The 17,222-nt window shown below is 40.3% G+C and overlaps 1 protein-coding gene across 1 annotated transcript in view; it reads left to right on the top strand.

The window, feature by feature from the left end:
• Heph (polypyrimidine tract-binding protein 1 heph) overlaps positions 1-17,222 on the top strand; it is a 459,111-nt gene that overhangs the window by 56,387 nt on the left and 385,502 nt on the right. The window lies entirely within an intron of this gene.

Here is a 17,222-nt window from a genome sequence, read left to right as displayed (position 1 = left end):
TTTTAATATAAGCGATCGTAACGAATAATAAAACCTTGAAGCACAATTCTGTCAACTACGCTATACGGCAAAGTATTTCTAAATAGTATTTTCACAATTTTACGTTAAAACATTATTAAATATTATCACTGAGGTAGATAAAATTGCACTCATTTATATTTACGTCTTACCTCAATTTATTGCTCCTGAAGTTTACATTTGCGACGCGCTTTCCCCAACATAAATGGCTCTCGTACCGTCTTCAGCTGAGACGAAGCCGACGAGATGTTTATTCCCAGAGATGAAAACATACCGCCATACAGGCGGACATTTCAGTGATTTTAGTCTGTCGCTGTAGGGAAACGCGGAACGAGGAAGAACGTTTAAGCACCGCGGAAAATTCAATTTGGAAAAGCGATCCGGTCTTGCGTATCTCGGCTTCAATTTACCAGTCTCGAAAGGATCATGCTCCCCGTTATGGATACTGCGGATTCGACGTTGAACTCCATATCGCGTTGCCAATAGAAACCAGAGACCGTATCAACCCCCGGGGCTGATAGAGCGCCGCTTTGCCGTAACGGAGGCAAGTTTATTTCCGCATGTCGGCTTCTTAATTTAGAACGATCCGTTTCCGAGAGCGTAGCCGCGGAGAGCGGAGCGTATGCTGATGAAATTGTTTCTTAGCGGACAAAAACGCGCGTGTGAGGGCACCGCTTTTTGCGTTTCAAACAAGACGAGCGTTGGCACATCGCGAACCTCGCGAACGCTGGAAATAATTTTCTTCTCAGCGATTATTCGCTAAAAATAATTCTTTGTCTCCGCTTACTCTCGACCCCCCTACCCTCCCCCGGTATATATATATATATATAAATATTATATATATTATATATATAGGGGAGAGTTTTTTGGCAATTATTGAGCCTAAGCTCAGAAATGCTTCAAAAAAAAAAAAAAAAAACAAACTGTGCAGTTTTAGATAGGTCATTTATTTGGCTATCCATATATCATAGCAATAATCTTGAAAGTTAAACACAAACTGAAATATTAATAATTTTCCAAAAAATGAGGAAACGCGGTATTATCAAACTGGGTCTGATAATATCGTGACCAGGTCTGATAAAATCGTACCCAGTTTAATAAAACCGTGCCTATAAAAGTTACTCTGGCTTCAGTTAGTGACATGAAGTAGAACACAATAACAAAATGTTTTTTTATATTTATGCATTAATATCGTCTGGTAGCTACCTACATATAAAAATAAGTGAATGTGTTAACACACAAATAACGATCATTATAAATTCAAATCAAAACCTAAGCAACGATCTTTTCTGTAAGCATTTTACATTGTAAACTAAACAGTCTTGGTAACTCTTAACACACAGTTATACCTATGAGTATTATACCTTGGGCGTGAAATTATCAAACTCAATTATTTTACTTTACAACCTTAAAATATATAGGAAAGAAACGCGTGTTTCTAAAATCACTTTGCAACCTAATTTTATAGTGTTTTAGCCTATCAAATCCGTCAAATTTATTTCTCTAATGTAAATATTATATTACTCACCTCTTATCGAAACTACCAGCAAAATTGCAACGAGCAAGCAGAGAAGCTTCCAGAGCGCACTGTGTTTACATGGATGGCCGGAACGCATTGACGGCGCATGCGGGTGGGGTATTTCGTGTTACTCTATGATATTAACATCATTGTAGGCGCGTAATACAAATAGTTATTGAGATAAACAATGGCGCGGAATTGTCAACCGCGCGGTAATTGCCAACTCTCCCCTATATATATGAAGATGCAATTCCGTGTTATTTATAAATTGCATCGCGCGTTTCGATATTCGTTCTGTCGCAATGCTAATTAATCTTGCTGCTTCAATAACAATGAAACCAGTGAAGCCTATATATATAACGTATGGAAGTATAATAGCGTAATCGAGGAGGAGTTATATAAGCACGAAGCCATCGACTTATCTGTCCATTGTATTCATCTTTCGGTGTATTCAGCCTTTGTGAGAAGTTCCCGTCCGCGATTAACGATATCGATTGTTATACTCTCTTCTCGTAGCAGCTCGTGCAGCAGCTAGCTCATCAATCGATACATATTATATTATATGACGTATTAGAATAGCGATATTGTGCGTTTTGAAATAACCTCTCTTAAACCGGACTGCGGCCTTTTGAAAATGGTTTTATCGTGCCTTTCACGCGTACAATGGTTATTAACATGATCCATCGAAAAATCCAGCGGGACAGAAATTTAATTTTCGGAAACTATTGTACTGTCCACCGCAGCTATATGGGATCTCACCGTATTGTTTCCGAAATCTCTCTATTAATATCTCACTATTGCATTGAAATTTGAAATGATTAGACAATTTTTTTTCTCCTTTTTTTTTACAAGTAACAAGCGACGCAGATTTGTGATAATTACACTCGACAAATTTATGATGTAATAATTAAGAGGGTAACAAAAGGTTTGGGAAACAATGCGGCGATTCTGAAGTAAGTTTATTCCATGTGTACTCAGGATCGCGAATGTTCAAATAAGCTCGGTTTTCCTGCACTGCGCTATGGATAACTTCGCTTCAAGTTTGAGAATGTCACACCCAACGGAAGTGTTGGAATATGCCGTTTGCTTTTCAATGTAGAAACGTAGCTGGAGGAAGGTAGAGAAAGAGAAAGAGAGAGAGAGCGAGCGAAAGGGAGGGATTTCCCAGTTGAGCTTATTTCATTTCATCGGCACCGAACAAAGTTCCAGATAACGTTGTAAGTTAGCGCCGGATTGCACAGCCGGATCGCACTCGCAATCAAACTGTCAACCGGAATCGTGCCGAGGCTGACGAGCAATGTCCATAATGTTTCCGTGTAGCCAATCAGTTTCATGATATCCGTATCATCTCGATACAAAGGGAATTGCAAAATATTGGCGGCATTGCTGGTATTCTGGATTTTGCGACGTGTTATTAGAACCGTATTACAATCTGCCTACATTAGTAAGACTCAAAAGATGTAAATGCAACATAACGACACCCGTACACACACACACACGCACACAGAGAGAAAATTATAGCATTTATCATAATCCCGGTTTACAATATTGCATATAATTGCAGCTAAAATCTAGTATAATGTGCTTTATCAATAATTAATTTCAACGATAATGCGTTAATCAAGCTTGTTAACGAAATTTGATTATCTATACGCAATAGTAACGTGTATATTATTTGTAATAACGTCCGAATAATGCGTAATGTGCAAATTTGATTTGCCCTATAAGAACACTTGTGTGTGTGAGCGCATTAAATATAACTCTTTGTAACTTGCCCAAGTCAACACGCGTTCTTGTTTATCTTCGTAGCCGCAGCGAAACGTTTCGCGAGGTTCCCGAAAAATCGTTACGCAATCGTCACGATTTTTCGCGATATTGTCTCGACGCACTGCAAATTCAAGTGTGTTATTTTCACACACATATATAAACGTCTAAAAATAACACATTAGACTGAAACTCTGTTTACGTGTTTCTTTATGTCATTTAACATGTTTAATTGTATTAAATGAAAAGTTAATACGTTTAATTAAGTGACGTGACTTAAAACGGCAAGAAATGTGTAAAAAGAACTTCGGCTAAAATAACATCTTTGAATTTGCAGCGCACGGCTTTTCAATTCCGGTATCCATCGCGGATTTAATTACAGATGTAATACAACCGCCGCGGCGGCAGAAACAGATTTTGATGGACATTACAAATCTGGGTGCATTGTTACGGACTAATGATATTCAAACGCGGCGCAGAAAAAGAGGCGGAGAGAGTAGAGCGCGCGTTTGAAGTATACATGTATTGTTAATGAATTGCGTAATTAGGTGCAGAGTAGCAACGGTAGAAATTCGGTTTCGCGCAAATTCCGGTCGCCGCCGCGATATTCAGAGGGCTTATTGCGCCGCCCCCGTGTTAAATCTACGCTCGGAATTGTTGCTCTTTGTCAGGGATGCTAACAGCCCCCGTTGATGCGGACGCAGTCAAAGTTATCGCGCGGAGTACGCTCTAAATATTTAACGCGTGAACTTTGACCTCGTTTGCCGTCTGTATATACGATATATACGTATGTAAGAAAGGAAATAAAAGCGGCTTCTTTTCGGCCCTTTCGACTAAGCGCGGCTTGCGGCTCGCGGCTCGAAAATTAATTCGAAAGATTAATTGGGAAAAGCATAGGAGTTTTTGAGAGCGCTCTTAGGAGATCGGAAACTTTCGACGATTAAATGTTATTCCATATATGCGGTATGCACGTCCCGACATATATCCGGCCGAAAAGCCGATTTCACCGCGAGGCGGTTTATTCCATGTCCTGTTCCTACGAGATCTTCATCTTTCTGTCATGACCGTAAAAGACGCGCGCGGTAAAGCCGCAAGGAGGATTATGGAAAACTTGCTGAAACTCGGCCACTTCCCGTGATTGCGGCTACAGTTACCGTTCTTTTTCACAACTTCGTGGGTTATTTACGTCCGGCGGGTTGTCGGCTATTTCTCCTCTTATCCTTTCCGTCTTTATGCGGAGGAGAAGAACGCAGGTGCAAGCCCGCCGGAAGTTTTTATTTTTCAATCTTTCCCCGACGCCGGGCTAAAGCACTTCATTATTTTACATGGCGCGGGAACCCTCCTTTCCGAATTGTGTCGAACGCTTATATATATATAGGTACATGCATCTCGATTAAGATTTTTACCCGAAATAGTATTCAAAGTCGCTCGCAGGGCAAATTGTCGACGACGCACGTTTATTCGCTGCGATTACGAGATAATCCTATAATCGGTTAATCGTACCTGACGTATATTCCAGGCGATCTCGCGCTCGTATATAGCGCCGTTGATACGCTCGTTTATGCGTTATGCGCTCGAAAAGCTTTGATGCCCATGATGTCCCGTCCGCTGTTTCATGTCGCTGCCTTCGGATCGACGCCGCTTTTGTCGTATATGCCCGCGTACCGTTTAATTACGGACTTGGAGAAAGCTACGTACGCACGCTCTCTCTCATCGTCTCGTTTCGCCACTTTGTCCTGCATTCTCCTATCGCGGTTGTGCTCCGACAATCATTGATCGGCCTCTCTTTCTTTGTCAATGTTCACGCAATGAGGTGTGCGTTAAATGTTTAAAGACAACGAGGAAAGAACGAATCAACGGCGATGCGAAATTGGATTATCTACGTCCAGATCTATTTTTCGCCTCATCTCTCGTGAATACGCGCCGTTAATTTTTCGCCGAAAAAGAGTAGAGCGAAGTATCAGCCAACTTTTTTTTTTTGACGACGCTTCTCTACGAGCTTTTTAAGCTTGCAATAACGATGTGCGTCATACCTTCCCACTAGCACTTGGCCGTTAGTCCCACAGAAGCGTAACCGGACTTACCGTAGGTCACGGGGCTTATCGTATTTCGAAGAGGTACACCGTTGCGCTACACCGGCAAAAATATCTCGCCGGTCCCTTTAGCAAAGGGAGGTCGTTAGTTTTTGCGACAGGGAAGCGCGACGATCGCCGGAGCACGGGGGGGACTTTTTGTCGGTGTCGCGCGATGCAGCGCGACGGAACTTCCACCGGCGCGGAATATTAACACGGAAAGCTTTGTCGGGAAAGCTGCTCGCGGTTCCCGGTCGACGACGACGACAACGACGACGACCAAGGCTTGAGGCCCGAACGAGAGAAAGAGAGAGCGAGCGTGTCCGTATACGAAACGCGCAGGCCAGGAATAATATAGCAGTGTCCTCGGCGGTTGCGGACCGCTGCGGTTTTCTCTGCTGTTCGCAAGCCCCGCCGCTTCAGCCTGCGGTCGCACCTGTCGATTTCGTTCAGCGAAAAGCTACCTGGTGACCGTACCATCTTTCAGCGTTTTGTTACCCTTTTGTCGCCCCGAGTTGCCGGCGACTTGTTAGTTTGGCGATGTTCGTTTAGAGGCGACGGCTTTCGCGGCTTTCTTCAGAGACAAGACGTATAACGGCATAGAACGTTGCGTTTTTAACGACGCGATAGTAAAAAATTGCACGAACGAACGAACGAAACTTCTCCGAGCCGCGGATTGTATAGAGAGACCATTGCGGCGTATGATTTTCGCGATAAGCGTGTACACGGTATTTTTTGTATCACGTAAAATTTTAATGGCGTATCTCCAACTGGCAGCTTACAAAATGTTGTTATCCCGCGGTCGGTTTAACTTAAGTGCACGGTAGGTAAGTGCACGTCATCGAAAGGCAAATCGTATTTTAGCTGTTCGCAGGCAGAAAATCGAGACCGGTTTGGGGGAAAAAAAGCGATTTACATTAACATCGATTTACAGTAAAATTACATTTTCGCGTGATTACGTAAAGCGCAGAAATTTTTGTTAAAAAAATTGATCTCTATCGAAACGGATTTTATAGAAAATGTTGAAGAATGCTAATTAGCAGGAAGTCCCACATCGCTATAGGCCTGTTCATTAACCGACTACGATGATGCGGGGATCCTTTATTTTGTCGGGCATAGTACAGTCAACTTTCGTCAATCTTCGGAAAGATAAGCGACGGTAAGAAAAGCGAAGTGAGGCTGCGCCTCGAGGAGAAGGAAATGACAGAGAAGGAAACGACAGGCAACGCTTGCGCGCGCGCGCGTCACCATCTCGCGAGGAGACGTTTCTTGCTCGAGTGGGACAAGAAATAGGGGGCCCCGCTAATTGTTGGAATAATGAACAAAGTTCCCATACCTCCCAGTGCACCGCTTCTCTTTACAGTTATTCCAGTCGCGTATACACGCGCACCTGTTCGCGTCGTTATATCAGCGGGCTCTCTCCGTCGTCGTCGTCGTTATCGCTCGTAATTCTTCGACGCTGCCTTTCATAGCTCGCTGAGGCTTTTGTCCCTTTGGAGAAATCCGAAAGATCCACTTTGCGTCTGCTCCTTTTTGTTAGTCGTGGCTTACAAGTTGCGGAGCGTTAACAAGCCGCGCTCTCGAATCCGAGGCAGTTAACATTGGCAAACTGTCTGCGGGTGCGCTTTCGTATCGTCCGATCGTTGCGATTTGTTATCGCGTCGTGTCAAGTGCAGTAGTATAGTCGGCGCGACAACGACCGCTCGATGTACTTTATTTTGCAGTTATTTTGCACGTTTACGATTTTTTTTATCCAGCGCGAGATGTCTTACGTGTCCAATTAATATTATTAATATATACTCTCTAAATCTCACAGAGTGGTTTTTGCCACTAATATATTAGAGTGATAGTCACTCCAAAAGAGAAGGTTGTCGCTCCAATTTGAATAAATGCGGACAGTCATACGATAAGAATGAATTTTTTGCTTAAATTTTTAGAGCGGCTACTCTACACTGAAAAAAAATGTGTTAATACGAAAAAATATTTAGTCTGATACGTGCAAGTAAACCATTTTAGTTAGTTTAACTGAACATTAGTTGAATTAATTAATTCTTTATTAAAAAATTTTGATGACTGGTTTTAGTGCAACTTAATAATTATTGAAACAACTAATGTTTAGTTAACTAACTAACATGTTTAGTTCCACATATCGGACTAAATATTTTTTCAAATTAAAACAAAAAAATTTTGTTTTTAGTGCGCCGGAGTAACACGATCTCACTCTAAAGCTACAGTGAATCATGATTCACTAAAGATCTACCGATAAATATAACTCTATCTAACAGAGTGAAATTTTCCACTCAAAAATGTATAATGACGCACAATTCACTTTATGGATATTGATCGAGATATTTATCTACTGCACTCTCGGAAAGAATGCCCTTTCACTCGGATGGAGTGCGATTTTACTTGAAATTACAGAGCACAATTTTACTCTTTCTTAGAGTCAAAATGCACAGGCTCAATTTCACTTTTCGTTACACTTGGATTTTACTCGTTTCGAGTGATATTTCACTCTTCGACTTTCAGAAAATACATTTCTTTTAATGTCTTTCAGTTAGCAGGATAGATGAGAATGAACAATAGCGCGGTACGGGTTCAGCTAATTTTTTCCGGTTAGTATAAGCGCCGTGACGAACATAAATAGAAGGGATGCTCGCGGGAGAAGCATATTGTTGTTTCCTACTTCTCCCGCATCACTCGCAACGAAAAGAAACATTTCGCAGTACGTATATATACGTACTACTCTGCGCAACGCTGTTCCATCTTCATGTGTCTTTCTCGCTTCGCATACGTTTGCTTGAATTTGTCTTCATCTTAAAATTGCAAACAACCATCGCGCCGCTCTCTCTCTCTCTCTCTCTCTCTCTCGCCCGGCCATGGAGAAACTCCGAGAGGCTAATGTCGCTCTTGTTACACGGCTGCCTTATTTCGTGCTCGGTGGCGGAGACGAAAGATCGTTTCAATTATTCAGTGCCTGAACCCGTTGCATATCGAGGTGGTTTACGTAGATACTATTGCGATGTAGATCGCGAGTTGGGGTAGGAGGGCGACTTGCCGGCAATTCTCGGAGTTGGATATGAAGTTACGTGAATTCCAAGTGAGCGGAAAACTTTACGGCGGATGTTACGTGACGTTACGTTATCTATAAGCATGAGTTTTCCAAGGTGTTTTTCTTTCTTGATGTTAAGACCTTCTCCGGGGGTATAATAATTTTACACACGTTACACCAAAAAGATGATACGATATTGTAAATTTTTACTGATATAAGTTATTAATATTTTAACATAATGTCACACATGTGTATATTAGACGTTTTAACATGTGCTTAAAAATATTTCAAACTTTACTCCAAAATTATCCTTCTTTTATATCTATTTTTAGATACATATTTGAGTGAAGGATTACACAGGCCGATGTCAGTTTTGATTTTCAACGAATAACGTATGGTTTCTATAGATTTTTTCCTGCAGAATTAAATTCGTTGAAAAAATGGATTGTTTTATATAGTTATTTCAACCTAAAAAAAAAGCTGAAAAATGGTTTTTTTGACACTTTTAGGTATTTACAGATATCCTCGAAACCTGACGTGATAGAGCAATTCGGGCGACGGATTCGGTTTCAGCATGCCAAAATTCTTCGGAAACGACTATTGAGGTCTGAGTGTAAAAAAAGTCGAAAATCATCGGCCTGTGTTATCAATACAGTTTTGTCGTGTTTCATTGAACTGTGATACTTTCTCGAATATCATAAACGTTTCGAATTTCGCGTTCCTCCCTCTCTCTCTCTCTCTTTTGTCATCAAATTTTTAGTAACGTTTTTAGACAGTTGTTTTAGCACAAAATATTGAGCCGTTCTCTACGTCGAGCTCTACGTTTCCACGCTCTTTTCGGCGATTTCGCATGTCGGCTACGTTCTTCGGCGAGCTTTAAAAGCACCCTGTTTCCCCCGTGGTAGCGTAGAAGCGCTTTTCCCAGAGCTTTTTCTCGCCTCGGATAAGAAAATACGCGGAACGGATATCGAGAGCTCGCGAAAAGCCACGGGCGAGGAGAAGAGAGCTCATCGGTCGTGACATGAACTACCGAAAAATCGATTGTCCCTCTCTACCCGATCCGCCCGATTGCTCGCCCGTTTTCCCGACGGGTTACCCGCCGCGGTGAAAGCTGCGGACAAAAAAGGCGCGACAATTAACCTCTCTTCCGCATCGAGTGGCCGAAAACGCAGTCTAGTGCGAAATACACGTACGTCGACTGGTCGAAGGTTTGAGAGCTGGCTGAGAGTAGAGGGGCGAGGGAGAGAGAAAGAGAGAGAGAGAGAAGGGGGGAGGGGAGAATAGACGAAGAGAAAAAACATATACGAGGGTGGGAAAGGGGGGAAAGGAGAAGGGGTGGCTCGCGCAGAGAGTATGGGTTGGATTGCATCGCCAGAGGCTTCCGCAGCTTCGCTCGTCTCTCGATACGTGACATGTAAATTCGTGCTGCGGCGAAATTCTCTTTTTTCATTCTATATACATGCTCGCTTCCTTTCACCGAATCTTTCCCTTCGTTTTATACCCCCGTCCGATGGAGGGCGGCAGATACTCGTGAATGCGCTACGTGACTCTTGTCTCGTGAACAGAACAAAACTTAAACAGCGATCGCTGTATAGCTTTTGTGTTTGCGGATGTGTATTCTGGTCTTTGACCTTTTTAAAAGTTTGACTTGTGCGTAATTATATCGCAAGAATGATTTAAGCAACCGAATTCGCGCATCGATTCGCTTTTTAGTGACATTGTTTTCGAGATAAAAATCGATGAGAAAGCAATTTGTATGGAAAGACAAAAATTTTAACGCGCGCAATAGGGTATACACTATACAGATCTGAAGATATCACGAACAGTCGTAATGCTTTCCAATGATAAACCTGACTAATCCTTTAAAGCATACATTTTTATATATATATATATGAATTCCTTTAAACTTATTATACAGGAGGTTTCGGGATCGCTGATTACGAATAGAATCTGCAGATTTTAAAATTTTTTAAAATTTTAAATGGATTCGACAAGGAGCACTAAAAATGTAAAAGTTGCAAGAAATAAATTGATGGGGGGACAATTTTGGTTCTCCATATTGAATCCGTTATAGGGTGTTAAATTTTTGTATTTTTATTTTATATTTAAAAATAGTAACGAAAAAAACCAGGATACCAAATTTGGTGTAAATCTAACGATTTTTTGCGATTTTGGTTTCTACCATCTTGTATTTTGAAAATTTGAAAATGTTGACTTTGAATTCGAAATCAGCGACCCCTAAAAACTTCCGAATACTTTCATAGTTTTAGCATATGTATAAAGACGAAATTTTTTATTATAATACATTTTATACATATATATACACAACAAAAATTGTTCGGACTTTCAGCCATCATATTGAGTCTTTCGTTGCGAATTTTGAAATTTTTATTACAGATTCGGAATCAGCGATTCAAAATATCACTAGATATGACATTTCAAAGAAATCGGAGTAAAATAAATAAATATTTTTCATTTTTAAAAGACATAACTGATATGCCGTGCTTCAAAGGGTTAACCTTTCTTGATGAATTATGGATTAAGGAGATAGTTTAATGACTTTTCACGAAACAATCCAGCTAGTCGCGTGTTGTTCTCACGACGCCGCGCGCCGCGCTTGCTGCGTCGTTCGCGCGTAGTCGAAATTCGCTTTGTATGCATACGGGCGGAGCGAGCAGAGCTCCGCGAGCAATTCTCGTTTCTTTAGGTCGTGGTTTCCGCGGGAATGAGCGAGGCGAGAGAAATCTTACGACGGAATTAGAGGTAGCGAGATTAGAAGGTTGCAGCGGGATATTCGCGGGCGTAGCGGCGGCGCCGCCCGTCATCGTACCGTACCTACCCATCTATAGCCATCTACTCTTGGATTTTCAAATATTCATTTTCTCATACCGTCCGCCCACGAGTGCATTTGCTTCCATCCGATTCGGCGCCGCAGCCGCCAACCGCCAGCCCCCTCGTCGGGGGATGCAACGGATTACGCGGTAACGCTTATATCTTCCCGAGGCCCGAAGGTGTCCTAAGAGTTGAAGGGATGAACCCGCGAGATCCTCGCGTCCACGATATCACGAAGGACAGTAAAGCGTGTAACGTGAGACAATTTTTATAACGATGACAACCTTTGTTCTTTAAATATTACTCGGTTCTTATCATAAAGGTAATTCTATTATAGGAAAACTTCTTACGTAAAGTTCTTAAGGGGGGAGACTCGTCTCTTTGACCCTTTCTTTGATAATTTTTTATAAAGAACTGAGAGTATTTATTGAATCCTAATAAAATACATGATAATGTTGACGATGAAATGTACAAGAAGAAATTTTTTTATAGTACAAAAAATACAAAATGGCTGCGCTGCAGCTGCTCGAAGTTGTCGTCTAGATTTTGCGCGGGAGAATGCCCAGGTCCTTGTAATGAACTGAAATCAACAAACCAAAATTTTTTCGTTAAATTATGATTCCCCGATGTGCATGAACCTAAATTTAGCAAAAAAAATTTTTTTTTAAATAAAGGACGTTTTAAAAAAATTTTACGATTTTTTTTTCAAACAAATGGCTAAAAATAATATTTATTATAAAAATTTTAATGTAAATTTAGGTTCATGCGCATCGGAGGATCATAATTTAACGAAAAAATTTTGGTTCGTTGATTTCAGTTCATTACAAGGACCTGGGCATTCTCCCGCGCAAAATCTAAACGACAACTTCGAGCAGCTGCAGCGAGTATTTTTTCTACTATAAAACATTTTTTTCTTGTACATTTGATCGTCAACATTATCATGTATTTTATTAGGATTCAATAAATACTTTCAGTTTTTTATAAAAAATTATTTAAAAAAGGGGTCAAAAGACGAGTCTCCCCCCTTAAGAAAGGTTACGAAAGAAGGAAATTGTGGAATCCACAGGACGTAACATATGAATAAAAACTCGTCAATGCTCTCTTGCGATTTTTCTCGATCGACTGACTTCGTATATCGCTATAGGCCCTATCCCTATATAGGCACGACGGTATCATAAAGAACGATAGAGCGTGCGGGCTTCCTATTGTCGAGCCTGTAACGAGGGGCAATTTTTGTAGCGGCGAACAATATGTCACATTAACGTATTGTGCTAGCGCGACATCGACCAGCTGATGCTGTCATGCGACACGCCGGTATCGCAATTCGCGACGCTCTGCGATTTGCATCTTGTGAAAAGGCGAATTCCAACCGCGTATTCGAGCCGCGGAATCTAGGACATTTTTATCATCGTTACTCGCACGACCCGAAAACCTAAGCTGTACATTGCAAGCGGAGCATCGGATCACGGGGAGAATTGATTTTTACACAATACACTGTTGGAAAATTTGTGTTAAATATAACATGAGTCACACATGTCCCAAACGGTCCACTCAAATTTTTGTGTTAATTTAACATAATATGGATGTGTTAAATGGTAACACCGATACTATGTTAAAATATTTCAACAGAAAGGAAATTAATTCTGATCATAATTTGAGGTTAATTATGTGTACAATTAACATAACTTTTATGTTAAAGTTAAGATTGTAAGATAAAATCAACACTCTCCTTCAGTAAATTTGTATTCTCACTTCTGTTACAGCTAGAGTAAAATCAACACTTTTTTCCTGTAAATTTTAACACATTTAACACATACGTTTAAATTGTGTTACTTTAATATATTTTTTAAATTATTTTAATAATTTTTTACATTTTAAATTTGTTAAGTTCAATTAACATAGCAGGCATATGTTAAATCTACACACGTATGTGTTGATTATTTTACACAAAAATTTTCCAACAGTGTACGGTATAAGCTGAATTGCAAAATTTCAAAGGTCGCTTTATGGATTAGCTGAACAACTATTAAATTAAAAAGACAAACATACTCTCTAAAAGTCGAAGAGTGAAATATCACTTGAAACGAGTGAAATGCAAGTGTAACGAAAAGTGAAAATTGAGTTTTTGTGCACTTTGTCACTCTAAGAAGGAGTTAAATTGCACTTTATAAGTTGGAGTGAAATCGCACTTCATTTGGGTGAAGGGGCACTCTTTTCGAATGCAGCAGATCAATGTCCAGGAGTGAATTGCGTCACTCTACAATTTTGAGTGGAAAACTTCACTTTGTTAGAGTCATTTATGAGTTGATGTTTATAGTGAATCATGATTCACTTAGGGTGAAATTGTATCCCTCCGGTAGAGTAGCCGCTCTAAAAATTTGAATTAAAATTCACTTCTACCTTATATGAGTACCCGCATTTACTCAAATTAGAGTGACAACTTTCTCTTTTGGAGTGATTATCGTAATCACTCTAATATATTAGTGGCGAAACCATACTCTATGAGATTTAGAGAGTATTGTACGCTTAATAATAGCAAAGCTATAAAATATGAAGGCTATACGGCTAATTTTCGAGCAAAACAAATAGATGTTGGTTTGATATAAATAATAAAATTTATATATGTAATAATATAATTTATAATATAATTTAATCGGTTTGACCTAACGTGTACTGATGAAGACTATTAATCGAAACGTAAACCAAACGATTGTCATCTAATAAATTTTACTATTTATATTAAACCAACGTCTGTTTTGCTCGAAGATTGCCCATGTAACCATCATATTTCGAACAACTATTGTTTGCAAAATCCACTTTTCTCGCATCTTTTGATTTTATAGTTGTAATATTTATTTTCGAATTGACGAATATCAGGGGATTTAATTATTTAACAAAAATTCTTTCGAATTCTAATTACAGTATATATCTATACAAATATATATAATATATACAAAATTAGTGGAAATTAACTGCGTCGACGAGTCCAAAGTTCTTCAGCGTCGACAAACAAATAGCGTTCGGTTTTGCAGGAAATTGACACTCTTCGGCCGGTTGACTCGAACTCCAATGAATTTGAAGGTATCTACGCACTTTCCTTCGCACACCAATGTACACTTTCAGCTCGGAATAACCGTTCCGAAAACAATCACTCGACTGCCGCGCAAATAGTAGCGGCGGTCCGTTGGTCTTTTTGGGGGCTTATTTGCCTATGCAAATCGTCAATCAACGGTGTTTCCCCGCGGTCCCCTTTATCTCCCGGCATTCGTTTCAAGGCGGGGGGGTATGCACGGTTCACTTGCGAGACGAGAAAGCAATGTAAATCGTCTAAACACCGTCGTTAACGTGAACGATCCTGCGCATCGAATGAACTCGACTTCGTGTTTATTTTTAATTCTTCGTTTACGTGCCGGGGCCCTTATTCTCACGATTTCTCCAGCGAACTCGGAAAAAAACCTACCATTTCGCTGTCCGTTTTTTTCCCCTCCACTGAATTTCTCCTGCGTTTCGCTCGCGCAACGCCCTTTACCTCAAACGGTAGTGCATTTTTCACGTCAAAGCGCGTTTTTCACACGCACGTGACCGGGAGCGCAAAAACAGACTGGAAATGCGCTCGTGGCTGCCCGCGCGCGTTTTCCAAGCATTGTCGTCGGAGACCGCGACAAAGGCTGAAATTACAATTTAAGCTCGACGCTGGAACGGCGCGGAAAAGTGTGTCCCGGGAGATAATTCGAGCTCGAGATAATAGCATTTTCGTCCTGTTCCGCTTGTGAACAACGGTGCCTTTTAACGTGGATAAACAGATCAAGTGCCTGACAAATTCTACGGCCTTAATGTGAGCGATGAAAAAATTTGTTCTGCGAACGGGGATGTCGGGTATTTTTCATATGATAATTTACGTTCATGTTAGCATTAAAATAGAAAAATGGAGGACGAGCGAGACAGAGACAGAATGATTAAATTCGTACTTATATATATATATATATATATATATATATATATATATATATATATATATATTAGGTGTACAAATAAGTCTCCGCCGTTTTACAATAGATGGGCCCCACCAGGAGGTTATGATTGAAATTGTCAGATGTAAAGTGTTATATCGTAAGGTTGGACATCTGGCAACACCATAAACTTGACATAGTATCAGACTGTATCGGCATCACATAATTCTTTTCGTGCGAAAATGTCGAATTTTGAGCCGAATAAGCGTCATTTGCGGGAACTTTTGATTTATTTTTTTAATTTGTAGAAATCTGCAGCTGAGGCACATCGATTGCTTGTAGAAGCATATAAGTTGTCGTGAGTGGTTTCAATGGTTTAAGAACGGTGATTTTGACGTCGAGGACAAAGAACGTAGCGGAAGGCCGAAAGTGTACGAAGACACGGAATTGGAAACATTATTGGAGGAAGATTCGTGCCAAACGCAAAAAGAACTTGCACTTACATTAGGAGTGACTCAACAAGCAATTTCACATCGTTTAAAATCGTTGGGAATAATTTTTTTGATAAAAAACAACGGAAACTTATTTGTACTCCTTATATATATATATATATATATATATATATATATATATAAAAATATAATATATAAGGAGTACAAATAAGTTTCCGCCGTTTTTTATAAAAAAAAAATATATATATATATATATTTTTTTTTATATTTAATATATATATATATATATATATATATATATATATATATATATATATATTAAATGGTATCGGTACCTATATCATCGGGCGTATCTTTCGATTAATTCGCGATATTTGCGCGGGATTCCCATTGTGCGCGATAGATCCGAGGATTTTGAATATCGCATTAGCGCGCGGTATCTCGCGAATCTAATTCCGAAGCCACGAAACGCCACGGTTTCGCAGTCGCGAACGCCATTAGCAGAACTCTATTCATTAGCGATGTGGAAAGTGGATTAAGCATCGGCTGTCTCGAATATATAAAGGACACTGTCTCTCGCGGTGTAATACGCGCAACGGAATCCTATTTCGGATACGGAGCGCCATTGTTAGGGCGAAATTATTTCAATGCGAGTTATACGTCACTTTGTTATACTTGTCCGTCAAATGTATAAACGAATTACAAAAAAAGAAAGGAATTTATTTCCCCGTTGAATTGCGAGAGCGTTCGGTTTTGCGTAAATAAGTCCTTCTCTATTTTAGTTCGTCCACCTTGTGCAAAGTTAACGCTTGCGGGCGATAAAAGTTGACGTTTTTACATACGTAACTTTATAGTAGTTTTAAGCTTCGCTGCTTTCCATCCCCAAGGTGTAACAATATTATCTTTGCACGTCATTTCAATTGGCGCGGTCACATGTATAGTTTAAAACGATGGGAATTTGGTCGCTTTGCGATTCTCCGCTTTGTTCCGCCATTAATTAGTTCCGCGCGCTTTGGGCGGAATTGAATGTCAAATTACAAATCAACTGACTTAAAGCCAACGTTGGGAGAGTTGGATGAAGCAAGATTAGAGTCGCTAAATTTAAATCGTAAAGCCACTAACACAAACATTTGTTTTCCGATGACGTTTTAGTTTTAGCACGCATACAATAACGTATATCGTGAACGGGGAGTCAATCGCGATATCGACGCGATATACGATTTCGTTAATTGGTCATTCGCGTTCTCGACAAGCGCGGAGGCGCATTTTTAATTAGTTTTCTGCCTCCGTATCGACGGCCAAGAGCCGTCGTGTGTTTGCGTTTCCGCTGCCTTGGATATATAAGAGACGGTGCGCCAGAAAATATTTGCGCGAACGTTGATGAAAATATGTAGCATTTGAATAAGGTGACTGGCGAGAAAGACGAGCGTGTCGGCGCGTTGCGTCGCCTCTTTGTAATAACGAAATATTGCCGGAATGACGTTGTCCGGCTAAAATTTGATGTACTATAACATTCTCCCTGCCTGTTATACGCGCTTGATTACCAAACTGTTTTTTTTTCCT

Source organism: Temnothorax americanus, unplaced genomic scaffold (genome assembly GCF_048541705.1).
Source record: "Temnothorax americanus isolate GAGA-0224 unplaced genomic scaffold, ASM4854170v1 Scaffold37, whole genome shotgun sequence".
Lineage (NCBI taxonomy): Eukaryota > Metazoa > Arthropoda > Insecta > Hymenoptera > Formicidae > Temnothorax > Temnothorax americanus.
Note: the sequence above shows the minus strand (reverse complement) of the source record. Positions and strands in the feature narration are given on the sequence as shown.